General features: G+C 40.7%; 1 long non-coding RNA gene across 5 annotated transcripts in view; it reads right to left on the reverse strand.

Annotated features, from left to right (window-relative positions):
* LOC118574565 overlaps window positions 1-15,391 on the reverse strand; it is a 51,142-nt gene that overhangs the window by 6,780 nt on the left and 28,971 nt on the right. For 2 of the 5 annotated variants that reach the window (XR_004943741.1, XR_004943739.1), the window contains exon 6: window positions 3,290-3,353. The exons of 1 other annotated variant lie outside the window; for it this stretch is intronic. This is a non-coding gene — a long non-coding RNA (uncharacterized LOC118574565). Of the gene's footprint in view, window positions 1-3,289; window positions 3,354-4,241; window positions 4,404-13,245; window positions 13,741-15,391 lie in introns of those variants that run through there. 2 more of the 5 variants (XR_004943740.1, XR_004943742.1) reach the window with 2 other exon arrangements.

The following is a 15,391-nucleotide window of genomic DNA, read 5'->3' on the forward strand; positions in this document are numbered from 1 at the left end:
TTCCTAGGTAAACAAAAGGAAGAGGAATTCAATATCAGCAAATTATCTCAAAAGGACTAAAGAAAGCCCTCCAGGACAGGGGGCAGAAATTCCAATGCCAATGAAAACAGTCTCATCGTCAAGTTGACCTACAACTACTTAATGGAATAAAAAGAAAGCCATGTTAATGTACCTCACATATACAGATGTAATTTATATAGTACAAAACTTGGAAAGGAAATGGAGGCACCGTGAACTTTACTACTAAACAGAAAACCATTATTTAAAGGTAAAAGATTAATTGTAATTCTAGAACAATCAGAAGAAAGGGTGGGGAGAGCCAAAACATTACTATGAGAAACAGCATTTGGCTCACCATAGCTATTTAGCAAACAAGGAGAGTGAAGAATGGGGGAGACTAAGTTGTTCCTTATGAATCAGCACATCAAATATTGAATAGAGAGAACAAGGCTTGTGAAAAATGGTATGTGACAGACAGGGTGGTGTCAACATACTCCTCTAAACGTAGCACTTGGGAGGTAGTCAGGTGTATCCCTGGGAGTTCAAGGCCGGTCAGGACTACATGCTAAGATTCTGTATCAAAAACAAACAAACAAAGAAAGAAAAAGTAGGAAGTGCTGTAAAAGACTGTTGACTGTATCAAAGTGCTCTATAGTCATACTTGTAAAACAAAAAAACCACAACAGATAAGGAAAGAATAAATAAATCTCTCTCTCTCTCTCTCACACACACACACACACACACACACACACACACACACACACACACGGCTCAAAATAAATAACAATTTGAAAGCATTTATTTCTATCAGGATATTTAAGACTTCCAATTAAGCAACTAGACAACACTCTAAAATAGGAGTAATAAGAAGTATTGCAAGTGCCAGTCACCAGAAAAACTAAAAAATCAGTCCCTATGATGGCACTTGCTTGTAGTCCCAGCACTGCGGAAGCTGGAATTGGAGCATCGAAGTTCAACACCAGCTTGGACATTATATATATTACACTGGTAAATTGTCAAGTGTTGTTTGAGATCAGAAAGGCTAAGGAAGGGAAGAGAGCTTGTGATTCCCCTTCGACCATGCTTCAGAAACAAGCATGTTTGTTTTCAAGTGTTTAGTTGCTTACACTTGAGTTTCCAAGTGTTTACTTGTTTACACTTGAAGAAAGGTAGGTGGTCAGCAGCCAGACTCAGAGGAAGCAGGATGGGCACTACAGAGATTTCAGCCATACTCTAAAGTAAACAAAGTTAAGAGAAGTGAGGAACTGAGCCCCGGGACAGCTTAATTCAAGTTATGAGAGCTAGTTGGAATAAAGCCTGAGCTAAAGGATAGCTTTCATGATTAACTAAAGTCATTATGCCCTGCATAACAGCTAGTATGGTTTATCCCGTAGAGGGGTCAACATTGGAAAGAGGCTAATCAAGGAAAGAATCCACTGAGAACAACTGATGTGAGTTTCAAGCTTCTTTGTATGAATAACTCATCTGATAATGTTTTATCTTAGCTATAATATCAGTGTTTGTTCTTTTACTTGAAACATTTACTTAAGAGGATTTATTGCTCTGTCCAGCATTCCTTCAATTGGGAACTCCAACTGGCTGCTTTAGAGACTTCTATTGGAATTTGGTTGCTTGTTTGTTTTTGGTGTTTTCCAGATAGGCTGTCCTGGAACTCCCTCTGTAGATCAGGCAAAACTTGAGATACTCCTGCCTTGACCTCCTGAGTGCTGGATTAAAGGTGTGCACCACCACAGCCCAACTTCTGTTGAATATTTTTGAGTAGCAAATTTGGAGGTATGTTTTTCAAAAGTCTTACAAACAAATGAGAAAAACGTAGTAGTATATTAACCCTGGTTAATATACATAGCTTGTGGACCAAGCGGACAATATAGTGTTCAGCAATACATCAGAAAATCTTACAATACCACCTTTATGAATACACAGAAATGACGAACAAAATGTTATCTTGGGTGTGTGCATGTGTGCGCACAGGTACATGTGTTCATGCATGCTTGTGAGGCCAGGTTTCATCACTCTAGAGCCCATAAAACTTGGTAAGATGCTGCGCTCACCAGCAGGAAGCAGCCAGACAGTGATACTCCATTTCCTTTGTTTATAAAGATGGAATAAAACACCCACCCACACACAAAACCAAGGCCCTAACCCTAAAATCAAAGTTCTACTAAGCCAGGTATTTGGGGGTTTCCCTTACCACAGACATCTGGTGGTTAATAAAAGAGACAACAGACTCTGCATTGTCAAAAATGGCCTGTCTAAGGAAAACCCATTCTGTCCCTACAAGACCCTATCCCCCTTCACTGTCCTTAGTTGGATACAAAACAAAACAAGCAAAAACAACTTGAAGTCAGATGGTGTTGGTACAAACCTTTGATTCCAACACTTGGGAGGCAGAGCAGAGAGATCTTTCTGAGTTCGAGGCCAGCCTGGTCTACAGAGTGACTTTCAGGCCAACCAGGGCTACATAGAGAAACCCTGTCCCGAAAAACAAAACAAACAATCAAAACCAGTTTAAAGCGTATAATCAGCATTCTCTTGAACTTTGGTCACAGAATTGTCAGAAATCCAGATTCCATGTCTCTGGCATTAAATAAAGCCTCCTGTAGCTATGAAGCTTGTTAAAATCTCAACTTTTATTCTTCCCATTAACTGAATTCTTACTAGAATTATTGAACAGAAGTTTTGGTATTTGCACCCCTTATAGCAAACTACTCTAATACCATTACTAAGAATCTACTGATAGTATGAGTCATCATATACTTAGACCACCTTAAACAATAAATTGGCAAAATATAACCCAGTTTATCAGCATAATGTTGAAAGCACAGAAGAAAATTCCTAGTTGATTACAGCAAAGGATTTTAGTGCTATTACTAATGCATAGTTCATCATTTTCAAATTATACAATGGCCTTGAGTTTGACCAGTGGGTAAACTGATGGTTTCCGAAGGGCAGGGATACTGCATACCAGGCAGAATTGTATCTTAAGTTTGTTAGATAACACGTACTTAGGAGATAGGCAGTGACCGCTAAGAATCCCAAAAACTTCAAGGACTGCTTTGCATTGTGATAACATGACCCACTTTTGTTTACATGACCTTAGTCAAATTCCACATGTGACTGCTTAATGGGTATAATTGCAGGCACTCCCCAGCAAAACACCTTCAGGGTAGGATCTATGTAAGACACCTAGAAGAGAGTACAACAAAAACTATGTCCTTTTAAATTGTGAGATTTAGTTCAAGGTAAAGAACAAATGAAGGAAACAAACCTGTAATTTCCAATCGAAAAATAGGTTATGTCTCACATGGGGCATTTCAACATTACTGAGGCACCTAAGTAGAGAAACAAATACAGAAATGATACCCACACTTGACAATACATAGGAAAAGGTAATTCTTTTGAAACTGCCATAAAGCGTGCCCTGCTCCGTTCAAGGCTCCTCCAATAGGACAGACACCCTACAGGGACATATTCTGAAGCCCTAAGCTGGCTAATTTGCTAGTAACAAGATCTGTAGTACAACATGCTGCTCCCAAATTAACTTTCCTAGCTGTTGAATTGGAGTAAGAAAATCCAACTACAGATTTGTGGTAACAACATCCTCAAAAACAAATAAAAAATACCCTCTGCCCCCTGATTCTCTTCTTGGTACCTAAATGATTCTGGGGGTAAGTCGAACAACATGTATTGCTTCATTATCTCTATTTCCATGGCAACAATAACTCATTGAATAAACTCCCTAGTTACCCGTAGTCCTTGGTGTTCTCTTGTACACCCGCCCCTTCCAAAACCTACCACTTTTTTAGGTACCCTAGGTGCTGGAATCTGATTTTAAAAATCAAGAAGGCGGCAATTCACCTGCTTCAGCCACTTGAAAGCAGAGGTAACATGAATTACCATTACACCCAGTCACGCTATATTTTTTAAATTATTACTATTTAAACTTGAGTATGTGACATGTGAGTGCATGTAGAGGAATGGACAATGTGGAAGAATCTTCCATCATAACATTGTTACTTTTCAAGATTAAAGTACAACATATTCTTTTCCTGAATGCTTTTTAATGTGACGATACTGGAATTTGAGGAAGTACAATGGATATATTCAGGTGATAAAAAATAGGCACCGCTAAGCACCTCATCTCAAAGGTCATAACTGAATATTGTGTGATAAATACAATTCATTTCAGTCATTTTACATGACAGGGATCAAAAGTTTACCTTCCTTGGGGTTATCACAAACTTTTCTGACATGGGTTAGAAAAGCAGAGGACACTGCTACATTCAGGCTCATTCCTCCTCCTGATGACAAGAGTATTCTTTAGCTTCTTCACTATAAATCTTTCATCAACATTCTTAATGTCAATGCCCACAAGCTGTGTTCTGAAAAAAACCATCGATTTATCATGTTATCTTGTCTACACCTAACGATATAGGTTTTCTTGGTTCACCTTATTTCAAGTGCATGCACAAACCTTGTCCTTCAGACTATAGACTACTCCTCTAATTTAAAAGCAGGGTATAGCAAGTCTCCCAGGAAAAAACAATGTCATGTGAATGAACAACTCCCAGTTCTTACATGGCAGAGACCAGTGAAACGTACAGCCATGCAAAAGAGCCCTTCTGGAGTTTGTGAACAAGGGAAACTTGAAATTTCACCAGCACACAAAAATGACTAACGGTTAACTTACTTAGATCCCCTGAGGACCAAATAAGGTGTTAGTTAACTTTTTAAAAGAATATCCTAGCCGGGCGGTGGTGGCGCACGCCTGTAATCCCAGCACTTGGGAGGCACAGGCAGGTGGATCTCTGTGTGTTCGAGGCCAGCATGGTCTACAGAGCTAGTCCAGGACAGGCTCCAAAGCTACAGAGAAACCCTGACTCGAAAAAACAAACAAAAAAAATCCTTAATTGTGAAGAGAAAACTAGTGCTTAACGTCAACTTGCTAACCCATAAGTGCTGGCTAACTATACTCTCAACAACTCTCGAAAGGCCAGTAAGCTAGTGAAGGACTGGTACTAACTAGTAGTTGCTGAAGAGTACATTCTTCTTAGATTGTTAGCTCTTTGAAGTACTATGCAGCATTTTTCTCCTTTGAAAAATATATCAGATTGATGTTCTTTCCCACTTATCCCAAGGTCAAGCCCCCGACACCTACCCATCTCTTGTACCCATAAACTTCGGTACAGAATTCCCGAATATTAGTTTACTATTCCTCCTAGGATTTCCACCTTGCTCTGTAATAGATGAGACGCCAAGCTATTAATCAAGTTAAAACTAATACTGTTTGCTTTAGTTTTAAGTCAGGTCACAGAAAGGAGCCTGATTATGGCACCCATAGTTGACATGCTCATACCTAAAAAAAAAAAAAAAAAAAAAAAAAAAAAAAAATCAATGGGTGCTAATCAATGAACCCTCTTTAGAGCAGACACTCTACATAAGGATCTGTGTCCCTTTTCAAGCTGCTTACCCTCGTGTTAAGACAGTGCTAGTTAGCAATGGCCAAAAAGATGTAGCTTCCTAAGACGGAACAGGCTGCCCTCTGTGTAAGTCAAGCAGGTCCTTTGTGTGAGCACTTAAGAAAGCTCCCAGATTGTGCTCAAGTTTTGGTTTCAGAGTAACCATGTAAGAAGCCTCATATTTGGAATGGCTTAGGGGTCAGGGTAAATCCTAGTGACTTTCGGGACTGCAATTCTGTAATATAATTCCTCATGTTGTGGTGACCCCAACCATAAAATGACCTTCATTACTACTTCATAAACCTAAGTTTGCTGATAGGAATCATAATGCAAATATGTTTTCTGATGGTCTTAGGTGACCCATAAAGGGTTCTTGACCCAAATATTGAGAATGACTGCCACAGAGAAAGAGAAAAAGCTAAAATGTTAAAAGGAAATTGAAGAGCCAGAGGATCGGACCCAGAAAAACAATGTAGGGGTGGCTTCATTGGTGGCCGCAAAGAACCTTTGTCTTGGTAGTTTTACAATGGATCAAAAGGCAATCCTGAAAAAGAAATGCTGGGCGGTGATCTAGCCAAAGAGCCAGAGGCCAGTTTTTCTTACTCATGTGGGCTGCAGCTGCAACACTCGCTGGGCTGAGCTGCTGAGCTCTTAAGTAGGGGATCACATTTTTAAGTAAGTAAACTTGCCTGGTAAGATTATTCAGTGGGTAATATGTGTGCTGCGGAAGTTTGATCCCCATGATCCATATGCTGAGAGAACAGACAACCACCTATTTATCCTCTAACCCCCATGTAACATGGTCACGCAAAAAAGGAAACATGATTTTTAAAATTCTTAAGTAGACATACTGTTCTCCAGAAATGCTTGGCTTCCAAGAGAAAGGAGTTCTCTATTAGATTAGGCTAAGGTTCAGAAACAGCATCTCCTGTTCCCAAATGGTACTCTTTGACTGAATTCAGCACATCACTAGTTTGATGACTTTCAAATAAAACCTAATGAAAATAATAGCAGTCATTGTACAGTAACACTAAAAGCCTATTTAAGGAAGGCTATTCTTCCCCAGCTAAAAGAACAGCATGCATTTACCTCGAGGTGCAGCATTCCATTCTCTCTCCCATACAAACTAATCCAGTTGAGCAGAGTCAAATACTTGGTCAAGGAAAATCCAGCCAGAAAGGCGTGTTCTCCTTGAGCCATGCTAAAATGATAATAGTACTAATTATGCGTTCACAGAGAAAGTAAACTTATCCTTCCCAGAGTTCCTACCAGCAATGCTGTCATATTAAATATGGAGATTAGAGTGCGGTGGTGGGGCGCGCCTTTAATCCCAGAACTCAGGAGGCAGAGGCAGGCAGATCTCTGTGTGTTCGAGGCCATCCTGGCCTACAGAGTGAGTTCCAGGACAGGCACAAAGCTACACAGAGAAACCCTGTCTGGGGGGGAAGTGGGGAGAAAGGACTGACCGTAGAGGCTTTTCTCTAAATCCAGCAAGCAATCTGGAATTTAGAGGGTTAGGTTCTGCCAGCCTATGGGGAAAGAGTTGGGAATAAGGAAATGTGGTGTCCTTTAGTCTCAATATAATAGAATGAGGACCATTTTGTTGGGCAATCAAAAAGTCTCTACCCTGGCATTTAAAGCTACTAAAAACAATGCATAGGCCCATGGCAGCTTAGTCAATGAGCAATGTTTGAGGCTTTTGGAGGTCTCTGGGTTCTCGGTTACTCCAAACTCTCCCATATACTTAAGAGCAACCACAGTATGTTCAATGTATAAGTGGCTAAGCTCCAATAAAACATCTTAATTGCCAGACATTGAAATGTGAATTTCTAATTCATGAAATAATATTTTGGCTTTTTTCAAGAAATAGAAATGCAAATATTAGTCTTTACACATAGATTATACAAAATAAATGAACAAATGAGGTAAACCAGCCATTCGAACTCAGAGACTCAGAACTGGCCAACTGGGGACTGGAGAGATGGATCAGTGGTTAAGAGCACTGGGTATTCAACGCAAATAAAAAAATATGAAAATAATAAAAAAAAACAAAGAACTGGATGACTGAAAAGATGGTCATGTGCCTTTTACTTAAAAAAAAAAAATTTGGGTTGGGGATTTAGCTCAGTGGTAGAGCACTTGCCTAGCAAGCGCAAGGCCCTGGGTTCAATCCTCAGCTCCAGAAAATTTTTTTTTATTTGAATGTGTGTCTCTGCTCATTTATTTACTCATTTGTTTGTTAACCAATACATGTAATATCTTTAATATACTGATTCTATTTAATGAAATACCATAAATTGCTTTTTGGTAACAAGGACTTAGAATTTCTTTTGCTACAGGAATGGATCTTGTCCTTACCTTGGTCCAGAGGTCACTAAAACAAGGACATAACCTTGAAATATCTGCCTTTAGTTTCTGTTTTCTTCCTTTTTGATTAGATGGCTGATGTTAATGATCCATGACTATCTAAAATCTGGAGATGCCTAACCTATCTTATCTTGAAGACTCAAAGCACAAAGATAAGACTGAGGAATTTCATTGTCAGCTTTTACAATGCCCTGTGTCAGACCCCTGAAAGGTGCCTGAAAGTCTGTCTCAGGTCTTTATCCTAAGAGCCCGATTGATTACCCCATGACATCATCTTCAGCAGGAACTCAAAGAATGAATCAACAGTCCCTTACCACATAAGCCCGTGATAACTTTACTTACAAAAGAATATTCTCGAAGATCTGAAGTAAATACACCAGCTAAAATATTCTTACTAAATTTTAAACTTGAAAGTTTAAACTTTGATTGATCTTAAATTCTCATTGTAATCCTTTGTGACATGTAGTTTCAAAAGCCAAGAGATAAATGTGGACCTTGTAATTATGTCTAACCTCAACTCTCAAGAAACCTTGAGATTATGTATTGTATTTCCCGAGCAGCCCATGAGCTTAAGTACTTAATATGCTTGCTAACTTTGCTTCACTGTGCTCACTCTGAAACTCAAGCACCCAGGTTTACCTTCCTAACATTCTCTAAGTAGAAAGGGACCTCCTCAGGCTGCAGGGTTTTCTCACTCCTGCCAAATAGAAGGACACTTTTAGCTGCCACATTGGGGAGCCAACTATTAACATTCAGAGGAATGCAGCCAGAGACATATGTATTATATATATATATATGCTGCAATGGGGCATAGCCCCTAGAAACATAATTGAAATACACCATCAGCCTTCACCTCAAATATTAATTAGGACTTGGGTACATAATGAAGTAAAGTTAGACATGAAGTGATGTGGAAAGCTCAGCAAAATGCAGCTGAAACAGATTAGGAGCAGTATCACAAAGCTTTAATACCAAGGCAACTTACAAATCTACCTGAGCAATGGACTTACAAATGAGAAAACTTTTTCAGTGAAGTTCTCGATGAGACCTAGTTAAATTCTTGAGAAACACCATATACTTAAAATGACTTAAGTGAGCTAGCCTTGGCACCACAGCCTTCAAAAAGAAACAGGAGGATTGTGTTCCAGGCCAGCTTGAGCTACACAGTAATAGCCTGTCTCTATAATTATTAAGAAGAATTTGGAGCCGGGCAGCAGTGGTGCATCCCAGCACTCGGGAGGCGGAGCCAAGGCAGATCTCTGTGAGTTCGGGGGCCAGCCTAGTCTCCAAAGGGAGTTCCAGGAAAGGTGCAAAGCCACAGAGAAACCCTGTCTCAAAAAACCAAACCAAAAAAAAAAAATTCCAACAACAATTTGTGAGAGAGCTGATTAGGTAGAGCCATAATTCTTGCTGCTGCTCAGATGGCTGAGGCAGAAACATTTCAAGGTCAAGGCTAGCCTGGGCAACTTAAAAGAGGGTTTAAGGCCATGGCTCACAGAGCACTTACCTACATTTTTAATCCCCAGTAGGCACAGATGTATGTAGAAAAGTCAGTAATAGAATGATTGCCTAGCATACACTTGGTAGAAGGTCCTGGGTTCTTATTTTAGAACCACAGGAAGAAAAAAAAAAAACAAAAACAAAATAAAAAACCTAGGGGGGCAGTGAGATGACTGAGCAGGTAAAGGGACCTGCCACCGCACATGACAACGTGAGCTCAGTCCCCAACATGTACCTGGTGGAGAGAGCAGACTCTGCATGTTGTCCTCTGATCTCAAGGAGCCAAATCAACATCTCACATGGACACGTTCCTCCCCTCACCGTCTCCCTCTGTCCCTTCTAATAAACAAAGTCAAGCAGTAACATCTGAAGAGATGGCTCAGTGGACAAAGCACTTTTGGTTGAAACTTAAGAACCCAGTTTAGGATTGCCAGCACAAGCTGAATGTTGGAAAGTGTGGGCATCATAGCTCCCTTGTAATCCGAGTACTTGTGAGGTGGAAACAGGGATTGCCCAGAACAAGCTGTCTACCTAGAGTAGTCAAACTGGAGGCTACTGGGTTCACTGAGCCCCTGCTTCAATTATAAGGTGGCGAGTATCTGAGGAAGACAACTGATATCAATAGACACACCAACACTCATGGGAACACACACACACACACACACACACACACACTGCAGAAAAATTTAAAAGTCTTCAATAGCTGGGTAAGTTACATGAAAAAGGAAAACAGCTTACCATACAGTACGCTAAACAATAAATGTCCTGTTTAAACGCACTCCTATAACTTGGCCTCACTGGGAAAAGCCCATATGATGAATCTTTCCTTGCTTGCTCCTGGCCTCCCATTCCCACATTGTGCTGGATCAAACCCAGGGCTTCAGAGACTGGGCAAATCCACTAGCTGATGCACAATTTCTTGCTGTAGAAATTTACAGCTACTTTCTGCTATTTCAGAAGAACCTTAGAAAACAAAAACTCTTAGCTCTTGCCAGGGATGATGGCAAATGTCTGTAATTCTAGCACCTGGGAGGCAAAGGAAGGAGGGTCAGGAGTTCAGAGGCATTTTGATGACAGTAAATTCAAGACCAGTGTGGGCTGCATGAGAACCCCTCTCAACTTTGATTTTCAGGGAAAATGTCGTAATGTTTTTATTGTCATTATGCATATGTGGGGGTGGGGTGGGGATAGATGGGCATGTGTATGTGAGTACAGGGAGCTATGGATGCCAGAGGCATTAAATCCTCTGGAATTGAGTTATAGTCAGTTGTGAGCCACTTGATATGGATGCTGGGAACCAAACTATCCAGGTCCTCTGCAAGAACAGTCTGTGCTCTTAACCATGAAACCACCTCTGCAGCCCCAAAATGTTAATTTTTAAATGATCAGTTGACTTTACAGCAATATTGTATTGCTAAGAAGACATGTCTATAGGCAATGCTAGTTTGTTCATGGCATTTCCTTCAGTATCTAGTCAGTAAATTAACCCACAGTAGGGAGAACAATTACATTAAATGCTAGTTTGTTCATGGCATTTCCTTCAGTAGGGAGAACAATTACATTAAATGAAAGATACACAGACACACAGCTAGGACAAACAAAACATTTACAATAATGTTTATTCTTAGGACCAGATGGGGGCTACTGTTTTCTTGTTTTTATGCACGTATAATGACCTTTTGTTTCCTGGATTATTTCATTCCAACTTACTCAAATACACTCAAAACTGTGCTCCAGTAGTTCTGCCCTCTGTCCAAAGGAAACTACCAGACTTCCAGCTGAATTTCACAGGAATTGTTCTACATCCCCTTATTTCATAACATAAGAAAACAGTAACATGAAAACGATACAATTACAAAGAAGCAGAGGCTGTGAGATCATTAAAGCAGCTATAAACATACTCTCTTGTCCTGAGAACACTGAAAGCAAAAATACTTTGAAACTACTCATATTTCCTTGTACAGCCAGAAATTCTGGGACTCTTGGATCGACCTTACCAGACATTTAGCAGTAGCCAAGTGCTAGCCTAGCCTTTCCCTTTAGATGTGTTTTGCACATTAAGTTGGTCAGGGTCTCAAACACTCCCATCCTCTAAGAATCACTTGTCTCTTGGCATCCATTAATCATTACAATAAATTAAAGAATGGCAAAGGAAAAACAACACATAAACCAGCTTTTCAAGGAAAAAGAAGACAGTGAATATCAGGAACCATCTCACACATGTACCCCATCTGGATCCTGCAGCCATTTGCAACTGAAACCCCTGAAACAGAGGATGGGAGAAGTCAGTTGTTAACTGTACACTAGAAAACGTAAGAACCAAGCAGAATAAAAGTAGAGGCATCATCATATAAACCAAGCTAAACTAGAACTGGACAGGTCTAGCAATTTGGGTTCTCAGTTATTGAAACTGGGCTATTGAAAGGAATCAGTCAACAGAGTTGACGACAAAAGATGCGTTACAAGCCAGCACGCAACACAAAGATGAGGCCATGAGGGCCTAAGCTAGAGACAGCATAAGGAAGCCAATCAAGAGAAAGAAGAGGAAAGCTAGAGAACTAGAGAAAGACAGACGTGCAGGTACCTAGTAGGAGGCATAAAACACAAACAGTAAGCAGAGAGACAGGGTAGCTCAGCTAGCTACATGAACGGCAAAGCCTGCACGAACATGTACTCCTGATGCTCAGTTCCCTAGACGGTGTCTGAACCAACTGTCATCCCTAAGTGGCATTACCATATTCAGGTGCCCTTACACATGTAACTGCATATTATCCCAGTCACCAGTCCCTTTCTACAGCAGGACTGCCAGAGACTGGTCATTAGGTGAGCTCAGCAGAGCAGTTATACTGTGGAAGAAATAGTAAGAAGGACAATAGAGCTCACAATGGCTCAAGTCTGCAAATCCCAGCACTCAGGAGGTAGAGGCAGGTGGATTCTCCTGAGCTCCCGACCAGCCTGGGCGATGGAGTAAAACCTTATCTCCAAAAAATAAAGCAAAACTAAGTGGGATAGCCTCCCAGTGGGTACATGGTTTCATGAATTAGTTAGGAACTTTTAGAAAATCCTTTTTTTTTTTTTTTTGACAATATTGGAAGTCTTAGCCACTAAGGTGTGTGTAGTGGCACACAACTATAATCTCAGTCCCCAGAATGCACAGGCAGAAAATGATTGAGAGTTGAAGGCCAGCAAGAATTATGGAGTGATTTCAGTGATGGACAGGCCCCAGAACAACGAAAGAAAACAAAGATGGAAAGCAAACAAGAAAAGGAAGAAAAATGATAAAAGATAAAGGAAAGAAAGTGTCTCCAAAACATTCCTATCTTTCTTTTTGGTTGGCCCATCCCAGAGTATTGCATTGAGCCAGGTCTTTCACAGACACTGGGCAAATGCTCTACCAGTTGCGCTACAAAGTTCATCACAGTGGAAATTTAGACTCATTTTCTGATAGTCCTAAAGAACATTAAAAACAAAACAAAACAAAACAAAAACAAACAAACAAAAAAAAACAACCCGGGGCCTAGAGAGATGGCTCAGTGGTTACGAACAAAGACTGCTCCTCCAGAGGTCCTTCCAGAGCCACATGGTGGCTCACAACCATCTGCAATTAGATCTGGCGCCCTCTTCTGGCCTACAAGAACAATGCAGGCAGAACACTATACACAATAAATAAATCTTAAAAGAAAAAAAAATCCTAGATTTTGTAGATTTTTGCCATGGAGTGAAGAGAAAGGAGAACCCGGATATGGAAACTTGGTGAGCATGTGACAGCAGTAGCCTCCTAGAGATGACCACTCAAAGAGTTTATAGTCAAATGAAAGTCTTTATTGCAGTTGGCTGGGGCAATACCCAAGTATTTGGGCACCTAGTAAAAGCCCTGAGTGTCGAGAGGACTTAGTTTTTGAAAGCAAAATCCATGTCCTGGCATGTCAGTTGGTAGCTACAGGGTGTAGTTCAAGGAGCAGGCAGTTTAAAAAAGTCATTAAAATAAGCTGTTACCTGGAGGGGGTCCTGCACAGGCAGGAAGTCACTAAGATAATTATTACCTGGAGGGAGTCCTGCAGAGGCAGTGAGTCACTAAGAGAAGTCATTACTGGCAGGGGGTCCTGCAGAGGCAGGGAGTCATTAAGATAAGCCATTACCAGGAAGGGGTCCTGCAGTCACTAAGATAAACCATTATCTGGAGGGGGTCCTGCATATGCAGGCAGGCACTAAGATAAGCCACCACCTGGAAGGTTCTGGCGAAAGGCAGGCAGTCACTTAGGATAAGCCATTACCTGGAGGGGTGTGGCAAAAGGCAGGCAGGCAGTCACTAGGATAAATCATTACCTGGAGGGGTCCGGCAAAAGGCAGGCAGTTTACAGTCACTAAGATAAGCAGTTACCTGGAGGGGTTCCTGCACAAACAAACAGTTTAACAGAAGGTAAGATAAGTTAGCAAGGACATCCTGACCTTGGGTTTCTAGAATAGAGTTCGGTAGTTTTCCATGAGTTTCCATCACAGAAATCAAATTCTCTAAAACCTGGATGGCCTCAGCAGGAATACAAGATGGAGGAACAACATTTAAAACAAAGCAAAATAAAAACAATAACATCTTAGGTCCACTAGAAAGTGAATCTTTGAGCGATGTTAAAATTGCTGCAACAAAAACTTTTAAATTCAATTCAGAATTCAACCAACAATATCACTCCTACCCATGCCCAAAGGAAACTTGAAAAAAAAACCATCAAATAAGCCCGGCTAAGGAACCATTCTTGTAGCTAACTATGTATATACACTAAACCCACAACGGCTGAGACAAGCCCACACACCCCCTCCCAAAAAAAGGGATCAGATTCAAGGACATTAGGACATGTACCCATAAGCTGGCCAACAGCCCAAGACTTTTCATACCACAAAAATTTCCTCTAACAAGGACAAGGTGACAAAATTCTATATAACTTAAAGTTGCAAAAAACAAAGCCTTGCAATGTAGCTCAATGGTAGAACACTTGTCTAGTATGTGCGAGACCCTAGGTTTAATCTTCAGCACCACTGAATAAATAAACAAACACAAGTTAGGTATGGCGGTATACTTGTATCTCATGTTTGGGAGGCCTCGACTACCATAGTAACTTTGATGCCAGCATGTGTTACAGGATGCTATGTCTCAAAAACAAAATACACAAAAAGAAAGAAACAAAAGCCAGCTAATGGAGTAAGTGCATATATAAAAGAAAACACTACAATCCATTGAAGAGTCATGAAACAGTTAAGATCAAGTTATGAACCAATAGGAATGACTCAAGAGCTAGAAATAAGCAAAAACGATTCATCTACAGTAGGGGAAAAAGGAGGAGGAACTGAGTTAGCAGAAGGGGGAAAGCAAGAAAATGCAAGGAGAATAGGGTTGCAGAGCTATCTGTGAGACGGTCAAGGTGAAAAACAGTCAGATATGATACCACTCCAAGCTAGGTTGCCTTTCAGGTTTTAAAGCAATTCAATAATACTGGTTATACTTCCATTAACTGGACTGTTTTAGGATGAAGCAATTTTGATTTATACACACATATAACAAACAACAGTAGAAAATGGCCGAGACCTGACAAATAGGAATCGCCATGGCCACAGTCTCAGGAAACATCACAAGCCTTGAGGAATCAGTTTGAAAAACTGAAGACACTGGAGAGGGATGACAGCTGAAGCACAGCCTCTACAGAGCAAAAGGTACAAGGGGGCCATGCCCATAGATCACAAAAAAAGCTCCAGTGAGGAGTGAAGGAAAAGCCTCCACATGGAGATAACATGTTAAGGAGACAGTATGACGACACCTGTCGGCAGCAGAGGCAAGGTGACATGCACAGAGAACCAGAGACAAGCTGAAAGCCATGATACTACATCAGAGACCAGTTTCAGAAACTTAAGCCTGTTCCTACAGTGACATATGGAGTGAGAGGAATATCCTTTCAAATGGTGATAGGTAATTTTGATTTTTAATCACACCTGGGAAGATGGAACCTTAATTGAGGAACTGTCTCCATTAGACTGGCCTGTGGCCATATCTGAGG

Source organism: Onychomys torridus, chromosome X, assembly GCF_903995425.1.
Source record: "Onychomys torridus chromosome X, mOncTor1.1, whole genome shotgun sequence".
In the NCBI taxonomy this organism is placed as follows: Eukaryota; Metazoa; Chordata; class Mammalia; order Rodentia; family Cricetidae; genus Onychomys; species Onychomys torridus.